Source organism: Pezoporus occidentalis, unplaced genomic scaffold (genome assembly GCF_034315485.1).
Source record: "Pezoporus occidentalis ecotype Australia unplaced genomic scaffold, CSIRO_AGI_Poc_V1 ctg2, whole genome shotgun sequence".
Classification (NCBI taxonomy): Eukaryota; Metazoa; Chordata; class Aves; order Psittaciformes; family Psittacidae; genus Pezoporus; species Pezoporus occidentalis.
Genome location: NW_026913855.1, coordinates 5056441 through 5073503, shown reverse-complemented (window position 1 = coordinate 5073503; position 17063 = coordinate 5056441). Strand labels below are relative to the sequence as shown.

The following is a 17063-nucleotide window of genomic DNA, read 5'->3' as shown; positions in this document are numbered from 1 at the left end:
TTAATGGATGTGTAGCAATCTTAGAGAAGGCTTAGTTCATTCATGGCCCAATTTAACTGCCATTAAAATCAATGGAAGGGCTCTGACTGACGTCTACATGAATTGAATCAATCCTTTAATCATTTCAAATGGGATTTAATGGTGAAATGGTTCTCATTAGAAACAGTGTACTGCAAATATGAGCCTGCTGAGCTCATCAACAGTACTTTTAAAGCAATAATAAGAGCATAAAAGGAATAATTTACTTAGGTTTCTCAACTGGCTATTTGAGGAAAATATTCATTTTATTACAGCAAAATTTCTCCACCAGAATAAACATATTCCTCTGTTCAGCCCAACTGATGAACCCTACTAACCCTAATGATATTTCATAATTAGAAGTTAGCCTCATGATCCATCTTTATAAGAGGAAATTTTGGTACTAAATTGATTATGCTACAAGCCCAGAGAACTACACTCTGCAGCATTTCATTTTTCAGTTATTCTACTGATGTCCACAACAGACATGTCATGAAAGCTACCTTCAGGGTTTGTTGGTACAGAAAATGATTACAGTGTAGCAATTCCTAGAAGTCTCATTGCAAATGTTGATCTTATGCCAGTGGTTGAAATAGCCATTTGTACTCAGAAACCCACAAAAATGCACAAATAGCAGATCGAAACCCAGAACTTAAGATACTCCAGTTCTCTCATTCTAATAGGTCATGTCTTAAGCTTCAGTTGAAGATGCTAGTTCAAGCAAACCACAATATTCTGTAATATTGAACATCTGATGACACAGGAGGGAGGAATGGTTACTTGTATCCAAACAGGCTGCACTAGGAAACAGGAAATTCTATGCTGTTGCCTGCAAAACCCTATATTTCTGTGTAAGTCATGAACATTATTAGCTACAATTCCTGAAACACCCTTTGCAACTTTGTATTATGTCCATTTTCAGGTACCCTGACAAGTCCATCATTATCAATAGCTGTGACCCTAGTGTTTTAAACCTACTGAGTACAGGGGGCAATCTCCCACACCTTTCATTCTTTCTACTTAAAATAATTTTTCACTGTAGTGCTACAGAATATTTTTTCATTCTTTGACTATTTGCAACTAATAGCACTGTACTGCTAATGTAGATAATCAGGGTAAGTTTTTTCTCCACGTAATTCATGGGTTATGAACATGCCTTTACCCTTACTATTAAGACTGAAAACATACCAAACTGAGCTGGTAGCATGCGTCTCTGTATTTAAGCCTTAGTTAATAAGAGGGTCCTCAACAAAGCCCTCCTCTCTGAACCCTCCCTCTGCATTCACTTGCAAATCACTGCATAGCTGTCAAAGTCGTAGTCCTGCCCCCCCGCCAGCCCCAAACCTTCTCATGTTGAGCACTGCGGTTCTATCGGCAGCAACATTTCTGTCTGTAAGGGACGTTTCTGATTAAGCAGGGGCACTGAATAGAAACTAATCAGATAGAGAGTCCCTTTGGCTTCAGCTCCCTGCCTGCCTGACTTAAAAGTGATGCTGGGAGAGAGGGAGATGTAGTTAGATGCAAGTGCATATAATGCTGGAGATACAGTAACAGGCAGAAGGGAGGAAGCAGGTAAAGAAGCAGCATTGAATGGAGAGAGCTAGGCTCATGCTGACAGACACGGTGAGTAGATTAACTTTCTTTGGCACTGAAATTGCCCACAGCAGAAGAGCAGATGATTTCTTAAAAAGTGTCTAAAATGTTAAAGGTGCCTTACAGATACTTTTTAGGGAGGAAGGGTGGGGGGCAGGGTGAGCAGAGCACTTTGGGGAGATTTCAGTTCAGAAAGAAAATAATTGCACTAAATGGCTGAAATATAAACTTCGTTGCTGTATATAAGACAACCCCTTGTTGTCTTATATGCAGCTAGAAAGCTAACAATGTGTATGCTATTTGGCAATGCCATTAGACATTTTTCAGGTTTTACTGCAATGTAGTCTTAACCATATAGCCTAACTTTTGTGCAGGATGCTTTTTCACATGTCCAGATAGAAGCTATCTTTGTTTTCTTTCTTTCACATTTGTTTTTATCAAAAATATCTAATCAAAGCAAACCCAATTAAAAAGGGTGAAAAAGGAGGAAGTCTTTACTACTAATAAGAATGAAGTACTGGTGCTTTGTTTAGTTTTTCTTTAGTGGGAGTAGAAAAATGGTTATATTTTTAATATGTGTTAGAGGGGGAAGTGGCAGCTCAGGGTTCAGAAGGATTAAGAGCTGAGGAAGATGTCCCTTTGGATATTCATAGCAGTAAGTCAAAGTCAACAGGCTTTAATGTGTAAGGCTGTTTTCCAGAAGTGCTACCAAACAACCAACCTTATCATCAGCCTAATATGTATAATCAGAGACTAGCACAGAAAGGCAGAAAGCGTAAAATGTAGAACTGACTACTTGATTGTGAGGTAAAAAGCAGAAACTAATTTCCCAATGAATGACATTTTGCTTTTTCTTTTCACATGCAAGAAACATGTGGTCACATCCATGCACATTCACTGTATGAGCTTCAAAGAAAGAATGATGCTTATGAACTACAAATAAATTGATATCTCTTACAGTTGTGTGTCAATGTGCATACAGTAGCCACTCACTTTTTCACAGATCTAAGTAGTAGGTCAGAAAAACAGAATGGTATTTTCTTATGATAATTTTAATTTTCAGTAAACAAATAATACAAGTGTATCAGTCTTGCTCTGATTAAAGGCAGCGACAAACTCATGTATCACCTAAATCACACCAGGTTTGTGCTTCATTGCTGATTACTGTAATAGTTTGTCTTGCTAAGGTCAAATATGGATAAAAGAGGCAAGTATTTGTACTTTCACTACTTTCACTAATGGGCTCAAAAGCTTTGTTTAATAAAAAATATTGGTAGTAATGATAGGAATTGCCAATACCTTTAAAAATCATTGGTTGCAATACAATTTTCCACATCTAAAATGTTAATTTCTATTTTTAAAAAAATGAGAATGGACTAATTAAATATTTAGAATGTTTCTGTTGTGGTTTTTTCTCATGATTATTAAGAACTACATCAAGAACTTTTTAACTTTAAAAAGGACGGGTTGTTATTTAAATGTCAATTTGACAGGAATTACATTGTCTTGTCATTTTTCCTTCATGATGTAATAGTATAAATTCAAGATAGAATTAAATCTGTTTAGAGTTACTGTAATATTATGTTAGGAAAAATATAAAACTTTACAAGGTCACATTATACAATCAATCAAATGCCTATGAAAGAAAGAATTATTGGTTTCTTTCCTTAAGATAAACAAAATTAATTTTAAATGTAGGAATGTAACTGTATCAGTGCTACATACTAAACTTATACCTAAAACAGTTGTAAAGTCTTCTTAAACTTGATGGGGTGATTTCAACAATCAAAGATTTTCATATGTTTACTTGTGTGAACAAAATAGAGTATTTAATTCCAGAGTCTGTCTTACAGACATCATTATGAAAAATTATGTTGTATAAGTAACCAGTACATCTCACCTAAGCACAAAAAGCAGACTGGAGATGCATTTGGAGACAAAATGTGGAGAGAACCAGCTCTGCCATATGTTTTGTACAGGTCCATGGTAAAATTTTCAGGCTTTCAGCATTTTCACACCTGTCTGCAGAAGTGACCACTGCGAAAAGGCTGTTCTCCTTTTCGGACAGCAGACCATTCGCAAAGATCTGTTTTCTCCCCTCATCTGGCTGCTGCTCCACAAAGTTCACCATCCTCTCATCATCGGATCAACCAATGAGTATGATTTAACTGTGTGACTAATCTATGAAATAAAATGTAGAAACCTAAGTCCATCAGTTTAAATGTTATCAACCATAATGCTGCAGAAAGAACTGTATAAATTAATTCTGACATTTGCTTCTGCCCTGGCATTAGAACATAATTTCTGAAGCTGCACAACAGAGGTTGCAAGGAATCTACTAGCAGAAGCTTTGAGAAGTAGAGATAGAAAGTAACAGGACTGACAGTTTCCTCTGAGGATGAATTTGTTCAGGAGATAAAACAAGGTAGACTGTTGTCTTCTGCTGGATGTCCAAACCTGGTGATAATAGGACATATGAGGTAAAAAATGATACTTCAGAATTTTAATTTTTTCATGTAGTAGCACACACACAGAATATTGCACCTATTTTCAGAGATTCTCCTTTTCTTCATCCTCCCCCTTCTTTTCCCAATTTAAAAAGCTGTTCTGGAAATACAGCAAGACCTTACTGAAAATTAAAACTCAGTAATGCCCACTGTCTAAAAATTCTCCCAATTCCTGCACAAATCTTGTACTAACAAGAATGTTGGGCTGTATAAACCTGGATACAAGGCAATATAGATATATATACTTATATGTGTTTCTTTTGTGCAGTCAGTGCTATTTAACTGCAGAAGGCAATTGGAGCAAAAACCTTGAAAAAATGCATCTCCTACTCATATCAGAATGCCTTCTGAATTTCTAAGGCTTGCAGCAGGTGTTACATGCAAATGCTATCTGCAGAAGCACTGATATTTGAGCATGAATAGGGATATCTGAGTGAAAGCTAACTACATTCTGCATGTGAGTGAGTTTATGAAAAGTCATTTGTAGAAATAAATCAAAAATTTTGTTAAAAGGGGGTGGGAGGAGAAGAAAAATAAAGCAAAGAGAAATGAACAAAAAGAATCTTTGTAAAATCAGTCAAGTGTAATTTCAATAACTTTCTCCTTTTGCCTTTTAAATAAACAGGAAATTGCTGAATGGCAAAAGGAAAGTTACTGTCCTGACTTTCAGCGACTGATCGTGATAAAAAACACCCCAGTAGCTGAGACCTACTTGCCAAACATGACTGAACAGAAGAGACATGTCATGATCAGATCATACCATGTGTTTGAGGTGCAAAATCCTAGTGCAACTGGGATTTGATTACTTCAAGGAAAATGTTGTCAATGACTTCAGGAAAAAAAGGAAAAATATTGGATGTATAATACAGATTATAGAAAAACTCTATGTTTTAGAAATATTTTTTTTAATGTATAGTATGTGATGTAATTATTGAAAAGATAGGAAGTGAAGTATGTTATTTATAATCATCATTCTGCAATGTCTGAAAGGTTACAAAAGGAGATGGGTGGCATAGTCTCCATCCCATAAACAAAAATTATTGCATAAAGTTGAACTGACTTGGTCTCAGCCATGGAGTATCTGTGTTAGAGCCAGGGGTAGACCAGGGCTTCCACTCTCCCTGTCCTCCAATTTCTTCATCCGAATGCATCAATATTCATAAAAAATAAATGTGCCTCAAAACACCCATGAATGTTTCTCTGGAAATATATTTCTGCAACTGCAAAATAGGATGTCTCAAGGGATGGGCAGTATATTTTTTGCCAGTTAAATGTAAATTTCTATGTTTAAATTTTACACATTTTAGTAGTAATAGTAGCATTAAGACAACATCACATTAGATTCAGTTTTCCATGTCTCATCCAATGCGGCTTTCATATTAGAATCTCCTGATATGAAAGTGCTAATGTCAGAGAGGCTTATGTATGTACAAATATTCTAGGTGCTAAATGGTGTTCAAGTTCCTTCATCCTCACAAACCCTATTCAAGGGCAATAACCACCAGCTTCTTGGATCTTTTGCCTGGAAGAATACTGAAGCATAGGGCCATCAATGCCATTGCTTAGAGACTCGAGTTTTTGAAAGCATTTTCTCATTGTACATAAGTATGTTGAGAAAGAGCTCCTAAATTACTTGTCCAAATTCAAAATATGCTCTTTATAAATGATATCCAAGAAAAGGTTCTGTGAAATAGAGAAAATTGTGGTTAATGCTTTTATGTCTGAGTATGGAAACAGAAGGCCTTTCTGTCACTAGAGACAAGCTACACAACTGTCTGAAGGAGATTATCTCAATTTGTATATTTTAATAGTTCAATATAAGGCAATTAATAATATATGCAAGCCTATCTAGCAATATATACAGACATCAATAGATTTAGCCATTACTTTCAGAAAATGATGATCAATTACATTGATAATCAGTGGTGCAGAATTCAACATTTATATTTTGGTACCTCCTAAAAAAGAATTCAATAAAATATAAAGTTGTATAAGAGTGTTCAGTAAAGGAAATTGTAAAAGTATAATAATGTAGCACACTCAGTTCAAGATCTTGCCTTGAGCTTACTCAAGACCTCAAATAGTTGTTCTTTATTTCCTCTGTATTCTATCATTCAATATTTACTCCTGAGGAAATGATGAAGAGGTAAAGTGAGAAAGGTGTGAGTTGAGGGTAAGGCTGAAGTTAATCCATTTACTTCTGCTTTGAAGGAAAAAGTAGGTAAAATAGAAATGAAAATTAACATTTAAAAATCCAACAGTTATAGGTTATACATAATTAGAAGGTATCAGGAAACTACTCACATCTGAATTTAATAAATCAAAATACCCCTAGTTCCTGAACAAAATTATTATATACATGCACATACATCCATGCACACATATATATACATATATCTATAGATATAAACTCAAGCACAAATCATGCAAATTCTAAGAAGAATGATAAAATTGTTTAAACAGGAACAGATTAAAATAGGTTTGCTTAAATTTGCAGTGCTACTTTTTAGCTGAATTTTTTTGCCTGCTTACTTTGTTGTTTATCACAATACTTTTACATCATTTCCATTGTTCTTTATCATAATACTTTACACTTATGGATTCAAATATGAAGTTCTTACTATTGTAAAGAAGTTTTTTCTTCTGACTTTTAATGTATAGGTGCTGGTTGTGGGAAATTATTTTGCCTGTGTAATAGCAGAAAAAAATAATGAGGTAAACACAGTAATTTAAAAATGAAATTCTTGAAATTGTTTATATTATTTGTCAGGAGAGCTGTTTGTGATTGTGCCACATTCTGGGACCCTTATTCAGAATGACTAATAATTTGCAATAAGACTAGTCCCACTGAAGCCAGCGAAATTGCTTTTATGCGTTTTCCTTAGCCAGAGTAAAAATGGCTGCTGAATCTGTGTTTTTGTAATGCTTCTGTCTGATGAAAAAATATATTTTTCTCAGAGTAAAAATAAAAATACTATGTTGCAAAAACTATTTTCCTATTTCCTGCAAGATTTGCAATAATCCCTACATTTGCTTCCCAAATGTGAAAGGAAATTTCACCTTTGATGAGAATTTAGACTTGTGGGCAATTGGAAATATAAAAATTAATATAGATTCTTAATTCCTTGTTGTTATCTGTATCCCATGGATTACCAGAAATTGAGCCGGATCTTGCTTTTAAAGTTTTTAAATTTGTGCGATACATGCCTTCTGTCCAAATGAAGGCACATTTCTGAATTTATTTCTGTATTTATATCTTTTCTAGGAGTAAGATACTAAATGAAACCCATTGTGTCCTAAAGAAAAATCATTAGTCTCTTCATTTTCCTTCATGCAGCTAGATAGAATTTCTCTATCAATGATGCTGAAGATACTGTTTGCTGCTTAGTAGTGGTAGCAGTAGTAGCATCATTAAGGCTGAGAACCCACATATCACTTCAAGTAAGGGGTCTGTAATGTTTTAATAGCATTTGTCACATTTTAAAGAAATATGTTTTCTGGTAGTGCCTGCTCTTCCAGTCATAGTTCTACTGAAAAATCCTCACTACTCATGACGGCAAACCATCCCTACAGCAAGGTACAGGACTTTAAAACCAGAAAAGTATGCCATATATTTAATGTACCTCCAACTACTTTTTAAGACAATTAAAAAATTCTCCAAAAATGTAGTACAGCTGTTTTCAGCTGCAAGTGGCCAAAAAAACCCTACTGGTTGAAAACATTTCCCTGACACTTTCATTCAGGAAAGGAAAAAATAGCACTAGCAAAGTAAAAAGGGGAGTAAATTAGGAACAAGCTAGACTCACCACAGATTAATTGTTGGTTTGTTTGTTTTTTTTTTTAAAGTAAAATAAAAGATACTCATTCATATTGTCTGACATAGATCTGAAAAGGTTGAATCTAGGAGATAACAGCTTAGGGAAGTACCTAGGGTTGCACATTCAGAAGCATAACTGCTGGTACTGCTAGAAGAAAAGATTTAGCACTCCTGCCAATGGTACTCACTCATTATTTATTTTCCATTTTAATTCACACTCATTCAATTCACATTTAAATTTTAGAGCAAATTTGTCAAACAGCCCCGTACAATATGAACCCACAAAGAATAAATGTTTCAAATATAGAAAGGTCCTCTATGTTTTTTTCCTGTCTACAACACGTTGACTAGTTCATAATATTTTCCCAAAACTGAAACCTACAGGAAGAATAGATTAAATTTTAAAACTACTTTAAGCATTATATTTACTAAGAATTTGTTTGATTAAATAGTGAACTGCACTGCTATACACAGACATAGGATCACGGTTTACCTTTGATTACTCAAGATGGACATACTCAGTAATACCAAGTAATACATAAATGAGGATTTCAAAGATAGCATACATCTGAAAATTCCCTAACGACTGCATATGAAAGAGACTAGAAAGTTCTTGTGTAGTCCGAATCCAGATTGTCATGGTTTAAACCCAGTCAGACAGCTTGTTCACTCACTTCCCCCCCCTTCTTGCCCTCCCCCTACTCCCGGAGGGACAGAGAGGAGAATCGAAAAGAATGCAACTCCCACAGGTTGAGATAAGAACAGTTTAGTAAGTAAGGTATAACACAAATCACTACTGCTACCACCAATGATAATAATGATAAAGGAAATAACAAGGGAAGAGAATACAACATCTCACCACCAGCCGACTGATAACTCTCCCCCCCCAGCCCGACCAAGCACCGACTGATACCTCCTCCAACCCTGCAGTCTACCAGCCCTTCTGGGTAACTCTCAGTTACATCCTGGGCATGACGTGCTGTGGTATGGAATACCTCTTTGGCTAGCTTGGGTCAGGTGTTCTGTCTCTGCTTCCTCCTGGCTTTCCCTCCTCCCTGGCAGAGCATGAGGCTCACAAAGTCCTTGGCCAAACCAAAATATCATTGTTATCAGCTCTGTTCCCAAGCTGAAAGTCAAAGCACAGCACTGCACCAGCTACCAAGAAGGAGAAAAATGACTGCTACTGCTGAACCCAGGACACAGATTTGTGTGTTCAAAAGAACTAAAATGGGTTTTAAGGATTAACCAGCACGGGATTAAAGTTCTTGTTCTCATGCCATAAAGAGGATCTCAACTTCTATTAAAAAAAAATGTAACTACTTTTTAACTGGCAGAAAATTTTATAAACTCAGTATAACTAAGTGATATTTTCTGGAAGTGCAGTATTTTGAAACATATGTGCTATGCATGTCAGTAGGAACTTTCTGAAGACCTATACATAGGGGTCCGAAGCAATACAAAGCCAGGGCAGAAACATACATTGAGTAACCTGATCTAATTATTAAAGGACATGCCTAAAGCCACTGGAGGAAACCCTCACAGTCTGGTAGAAAGAATCATTAGCTTTCTGGAGAAGAAAGGAAGGAAAGGCAGGCTTCCTCTTCAAAGCTTCCAGAATGGATTCACAAAGCTGAAGCAGCCTAAAGATTTGTGTAAACCAGAATAAGATTCTGGATTACTTGATTTATTTTTAAACACAGTGCTATGGGCAGCTACACTACAAACAAGACGAAAATGCATGTTGTAGTGTTTTTCTGTCCTTTCTGTGCAATTAGCATCAGAATCATTAATTTATACAGACTGACAACTGAAATCTGAGAAAACAGTCTTTTAAAGAACATAAATAGAAGGACATTGATGTAGAATTGAAAAAAAGAAATGAGTCACATTAATTTTCTGCTCCTTTCACCTCAAGTTGATTAGCACTAATTAGATTTCATGTCAGTCAGCCTGTGAGTTGAGTAGGCAATAAAAAAAATCCTGAAATTTTATTTCTTGTGGTGAAAACAAACACATGTATACGTGCATACATGTATGCACATCTGTATTGATGTTATCATTTTAGAGGCAGAGGTGAGAAAAAGAGATCTAGAGATATCTATTTGAATATACCTCTATCTCTACATCTACATAATGCTATCAATATATTATTTTTAGGTTTTTTTATGTTCACAGCATCAGTTTCATTGAAGCCATGCGTGCACTTGCATTTTAAGGTCTCCAGTGTACATGCTCTTGCCAATATGAAGTAAATAAGATGCTTATGTGCTCCGAGCTGAGGAGATCTCTGCAGGCCATTTCAAGTTTCTTTTCTTTAACAGCAGGCCCAGACTGGTCAATAATAAAGGAAAACACAGCAAATCAACTGCTCTGCCTACATCATCAATCCAGAATCATAGAATGGTTTGGGTAAGAAGGGACCTTTAAAGATAATCTAGTTCAATCCCTCTGCCATGGACAAGGACATTTTTCACTAAATGAGGTTGCTCAAAGCCCCATCCAAACTGTCCAATATTTTATTCACCGGTATCACCAGGTCCTTCTCAACAAGGATGCTCACAATCCCTTCATCCGCCAGTCTGCAGTGATACTGGGGATTGTCCTGACCCAGGTGCAGTACTTGGACTTAGTACTGTTAAACTCCCTGAGATTGACACAGGCCCACTCCTCAAGCCTGTCAAGGTCCTTTTAGATGACATCCCTTCCCTCAGGTGTATCAGCTACACCACATAGCTTGGTGTCAACTGTAAATTTGATGAGAGTGCACTCAATCTTACTGTCTATATCATTTAGATATTAAGTAGTACTTTTTCCAGTTCAGCCTCTCAAGGTGCACCACTCATTACTGGTTTCCACTTGGACATTAACTCACTGACTCCACTGACTCCACTGACTCACCTATCTGTTCAGCCAGTTCCTTATCCATCTAATAGTCAAACCATCAAACCCATATGTCTCCAATTTAGTAGCAAGAATATCACGGAGAACATACAAAGGCATTAAAGAAGCCCAGGTAGATAACATCTGTAGGTCCTAGTGCACTGATACAGTCAGTGCATTGTAGAAGGCCACTAGACTATCAGACAGGATTTGCCCTTGATAAAGCCATGTTGGCTGTCCCTAATCTGTCCCTAATCTGTCCCTAATCACATCCCTGCCTTCAATATATTTTGACATGTTTTTCAGGATGATCTCTTCAATGATTGAATCATGCACAGAGGTGAACCTGACTGACTGGCATTTCCCCAGGCCCACCAAGAAGTCAACCTCAGTTTATTCTTTCAAGATTTCCAGTAAATAATTTTCACTTTATTCAATAACTTTGTATTGAGGGAAGAACTCCCCGAAAGAGGAACTGATGACTAAATCACCTTAATAAAATTATATGGCATGACTGATCACTTTCAATGAAGCACCTGTGTTTAATATCCATACACTTTCTACCTGATTACATATTTTGATAAAATTCCTACTTTCAGAAAATTAAAGCAACTATTTCAAAATGAGGCTTTCATTTTGTCTCACTGTTTTTCACCTCAAAAGACAAAGATTCAGGAAACATGGAATCTTGTTGCTACAATACAGTTTTCAGAATATCTTCACCCTTACTGTATTGGTATCTAAACAATCATCCCCAAGGTAGACAAATTAGTACCTTTGATAACTTTTATAAATGTCCCTCTACAATGAAAATATAAAGCTGACTTCTTCCTACTTTACATAATTGTTCCTGAATTTTAGCTTTATCCAGATAACTGATGGGTCAAGTGATGTGGGCATGCTCATTTTCAACAGAAATTTCTATTCCAGTAGCCACTACCACTTAGCTGAAGAGCAAGAAGGACAAGGAAAATATACATGTTCTCTTTTTTCCAGGTAGTCTGTAGTGGTGAATTCTAAGGCACACTGAATGAAGTATGGGGTTTTCAGGATTGCCACATAGCATCCATAATTTCTTCTCCTATTTTTTAAAAAAAGAGAATTGTAGATATTAATATTTATATAAAAAGGTAGCCATAGAAGAAAACAACAACTTCCACTTACAAGCAATTGTTTTCTCAAATGTATCTATCCTATTCAAAAGGTGAAAACCTGTTGTTTACCCTGAAATATAATGGTGTTCATCTTTGGAAGTAGGATGTATTGTAATTTTCTTTTTTTCCTCAAGAAATGGAATGGTACATTAAGCTGTTGTGTCTGAGAATTGGTGTATCTTAATACTTTACTAGTCATGTTCATTAATGCTAGGAATAGATGTTAAAACTTGCAGTTTATCTCACTGAGAATTCAATAAGAAGTACATGTCTGTGTTCGTTAGGATTATTGTCCACAGTTTTATGAAATTACATGTGAAAGAAATCTAAATGTAACCAGTACAAAACCCTGCAATATTTAAACTCATAAACATACATATGCTTTACTTACGTATATATATGCATTTAAAGGCATAAATAAGTGTAGTTAGAAAGCTGGAACTTACTAGTGACATTCAGGTGTATTATAATTTCATATTGTGCATCTGTTAGGGAGCAGGAATACCTCAAGATCCCAGTAGAATCTAAATTTACATTATGCTAATTAATAAAATTATTATCTGCAGGAACAGCAGAGGTATAACAACATTTTAGCATTTATCTCTTCTCATACTCTGTAGCCCTTCCTAGGGTCTGGTCTCACTGATTTCTGGAGTAAGTTGCTTTCCTGTGTCCTTCCTGTGGTTTGAGCCAGAGGACTATTGAGTTTTGTGGGATCAGACAGACTTGCCAGTTTGAAAAGAGCACAGTGAAGCAGACAGAGTGGTCCTCAATTTGAGGGAAGTGAGGGAAAGGGGGAGGACACCCTCCACAATACTGTGATGTATCAGTGAAAAAGTTATTTCCCTTTACTCTGGAGACCAAACTGGTTTAGCAAATGGAGGAGAAGATCCTTCCCTTCACTTGACGTCTCACTGACCTCTTCTCCAAAAGAATGAATCTTGCCATCATGTTTGTTTTAATGCTTTATTGATATTCAAACAATGAAAAAAATGGAAGAAATTTACAATCACTAATGCTAATGTCTGTACTGCATCATTAAGAGACCTCCAGCAAAGGCCAGGAGTGAGCTAAAACATAGGATCCAAACTAAGCTACGTACATCCATAGTTTGTCATCCTATTATGGTGGGTTTGATAGGGCCATCTGCAAGTTATATATTCTTCTGTCATATTTATGGCCACTGATAGTGTCTGCCTGGAAAAAAATCACAATTGTTAACTAATAGAAAAATTAGTAAAACTTCTGAATTTCCCAGTACGAAAAATATTGCATATTATTTAAGTGAAAGTCAATTTATAGTTTGTAAATTAAAGACACTAAACCCAGGTCTCACATGACAGCAAAACACTACCTAGCTCACTAAGGATACATTGTTTTAAGTGAGTAGTTTTTACTTTATGAGTCTCCAGACTTCTAAGGAGCCTGTTCCTAAGAGACCCGTACAAAAAATATATATGCCAATTGCAAGCAGCTTTAAGTTTGCTGTACAGAATCCCACTTCCTTGATGGAAAATATTTATAGTGTCTGTAAACCGCAGCAATAAAAAAAGAAACTTGGAACAACATTTGTCTGCTGCATTTTCAACTGCTTTGAGGTTCATAAAAATATATGTGGCCTAAGTAACCTTAGGCCACATATGCCACAAATACTGGAAGCACACAAAGAGAGAGATTGTGAAAGGATTTGAGAGTGGAGAATTTTTTATTTACTTTGCTGTGATTTTGATATCACTTATAAGTCTGAAGGACAAGATAATAGACAGGAAGACACAAACAGTGCATTTTAAAAATTAGAGCTATTAACCAGTCAAGTTTCAATATGAAGCTATTTACAAGTTCAGAAAATTTTATGGATATAAGTCTGCATTGCTTAAGTCCAAGTTTTATCTTTGACTCCAGTTGAGAGAAGAATAACCAAATAATTTTATTTCTGAATTTAAAGTCTTGTTAAAGTACTAATACAAAAGGAAAGCGTAAACAGTTGTTGCTTACAGTTTAGTAAAAAAACATGCAGTAACTTGAATAACAGGTTTTCTCATTGAGCACAGAATAAAATACTGAAATTAGATCTTGAAGAAGAAATAATAGAACCTGACAAAATGATACAAATAATATTAGTGTATCATATGTAATGTCTTTGTAATGATATGGTTTTATCCTTCTATCAGTGAACTGAAATATCCATGTTATGCTAGAGATCAAGTAAATCACTATTCATGTAGTGGCCCTCAGAAATTACCAAGTAACAGCTAACAATTACAACAAAGTATTACAGTGTTCTGTGAAAGCAGAGAAGTAGAAGCTTCAGGTAAGCATCAGAAGTGTACATAGTCCTGATGGAAAGCTCAACATGATCTAGCTGAATATTCACATGGACATTGGTAGTATTTAGATCCAATCTTTATAAAGGGAGGAAATACTGTCATAGTCATTGATAAGACAAGCAGAGGAGATGAAAGTTGTAAAGAGACAGGAAGGGCAGAATTTGCACACAGCTGAGCACCAGCTTGTTCAGGAATGCCTGAAGTGTCTGACCCACACCGGAGCCCACTAGCTGGAAAACAGCAACCAACAAAGGGGAAAAGGGACAACTGTTGTGTGTAGTCAGGGCTAATGTTAAAGTATAAGAATTTTTTAATTTCCAGCCTCTTCATACTCTTTAACAGGGGTTGTTATGTGTAGAGAATCCACATTAGTTTATATAACGTTCACATGAATATAATTTGAGTAGATATATAATATTACATGACAAAGCCAATTGACATACAATATCTGACGAAAAAATTCAATTATTTTTTAAAAACATAGTTTCTTCCGCACATAAAGCATCAGTATTCAGACAAACAAGTGAAATAACTCCCTTTTCTTTGCAAGCTAAATGTCATGAAATGCCAACAAATACTGATTTTGGATACATCAGAGAATAGTTAGAGGAAAATTCAGCTTCTTGCTGCACAGTCTGGGAAAGAAAGGGAAATTATACCTTTTTCAGCTATTATAATGAGAGTGAAATATAATTTCAATATAACTTAAAACAGGATAAATGGAAGACTGTGAACATACTGATTATAAAAATAATAAATTATTTTATTCAATAAAACAAATAGTTATACTTGAGTACCTTATAATTAAAGCAATTGATAAGCACAAAGCACACAATTTTAAAAATTGTACAGGGCTAAGAAATCTTTAGTTAAAAAAAATCAAAATCAAATTTATACATTAATAACATGTTGAAGAAGCCGTTGCTTTAAAAGGCATTAAAATGTATATATTAAAATTTCATTAAAAGACAGAGACGCTGACTTATGCCAGACAAAAAGTAAAAAAACTTACAGAAATGCAATAAAACCTAGCTGTAAGCCACTGAAGTTAGCAGAATATTTTCTGACTTATGCAACTTGGAAGAAAGAGCTAAAAATTCCTGCAAAGACTAGAACAGCAAAAACCTGAACAATACTATGCGTACCTGAACAGGGCAAATACTGTTCAGGGAAGGAAGAGGAGAAAAGAAAAGATACACCTTGTTTATTGAAATACTGTTCTGTGTAAGTGGAGAAGGAAAGAAGAATAAAAATAAAAAGTGGCTTACCACACTTAAGCTTTGAATGCATGTGAAAAGAAAGATGATACTGAAATAAATACATCAGAAAAATCCAGAATGCTTTGGCTTTCAGAAAGAAAAAAAAAAAGAAAAATAAACATTATATGTTATAGAGAAATCACCATAAATTGGGAATTTCAGCTATGAAGACCATCTTTTTTTAGTGATAGGTGCAAATACAACCTGAGTTAAAAACAAACTGTAATTAAGCATTAAATGTAATTCACTCTATGACAGAGGACTCACATGATTAAAACAAAACAATAAATAGAAAGTATGAGTGGTTTTGACTTGGTAATGGAGTATTTGAAGTAAGCCTGATGGCACATAAAAGAACTTCAGTGAACATAATTGGAGAAAATGTGTGCATATTTTCAAATGCCAGCAGGGAAATCAGAAAGTAAAAATATGGCTGGAGTAAGCATTTCTATTTTTAATTAACTCATAAGGCTCACACCCAAATGATGAAAGTTTCACTTGTAGTATATTTTTCAATGTGTTGTCTGTTATAATTTCAACACTCAGAAGCTGATGTTAACAAGTGTATTTTCTTATGTATTCATCAAGACCAAAAGGGAAAGATAAAGATCAAGAAATAGGTTTAACCTCAAGCTCCTAATTTCTTTTATGATGGCTTAAAGGCAACTGATAACACCTTTTTTATTGTTTTATTTTATGAAATTAAGTTATGTTCAAAATTACTCACTTTCATTATAACACAAGTGTGTGTAGGGGCTCAATCTGGAAATTAAGATAAAGTATTTAATTCTGTATTAGATAACAAGGTCTTCAATAATTATAGTGGTTTTATTATTGCATATGAACTAGTAAAGCCTACTATGTCACAAAAGAAGTTGTGAAGTGAAAAGCCATTTCATGTGGTGAGGCAATATAATAAAAGCTCCTGAAATATTGATATTAAATCTGAAAAGCATAAACTTTAAAATACACCAATTAAAGAAGTTCTCTTTTACAGGAAATTTGCATGATAGTAAATTCTGAAAGGTGAACACCTTTTAACAAATAATAACTTGTTGAACATAAATAGCTGTAAACATCTTTTGTTCAAGTTTTGAGTTCAAATGTATTGGAACAAATTATTGAGAAAGCAAGTCACAAGCTGTTCTGACAAGGCATGTCATAGACTGTATTGACCTTATGTGGAAAGGGATATCTCCTAAGCAAAACTGATTTAAAGTATTTCAAAGTGAAGAAGAAACTGCTTAGATGCTTTGTTCAGCTGAACTATTTTAAGGTGGAATGTTTATTCTGCCGTACTTTATTCAGTTGATTGCTTTTCTACTTAGTCCTACTTGTCTACTTTGCAGTAGAATAATTCTTAAAATGTATCATAACCCCAATAGCAAAGAAGTTTTTCTAAAACTTATTTATATGTTATATTTTTAATTGAAACAGATAGATGACTTCAGGTACTACTGTGGTAGACACTGATTTCCGTGAACTATGCTTATTCCCAGGCATGTGTA

At 35.0% G+C, this 17063-nt stretch overlaps 1 protein-coding gene across 1 annotated transcript in view; it reads left to right on the top strand.

Annotated features, from left to right (window-relative positions):
* Window positions 1–1345: 1345 nt before the first annotated feature.
* Window positions 1346–17063, top strand: part of CDH9 (cadherin 9) — a 95683-nt gene continuing 79965 nt past the window's right edge. Inside the window, exon 1 of the mRNA XM_062617700.1 lies at window positions 1346–1641. The gene's annotated coding sequence lies outside the window, so the exon portion shown is untranslated. The remainder of the gene's footprint in view (window positions 1642–17063) is intronic.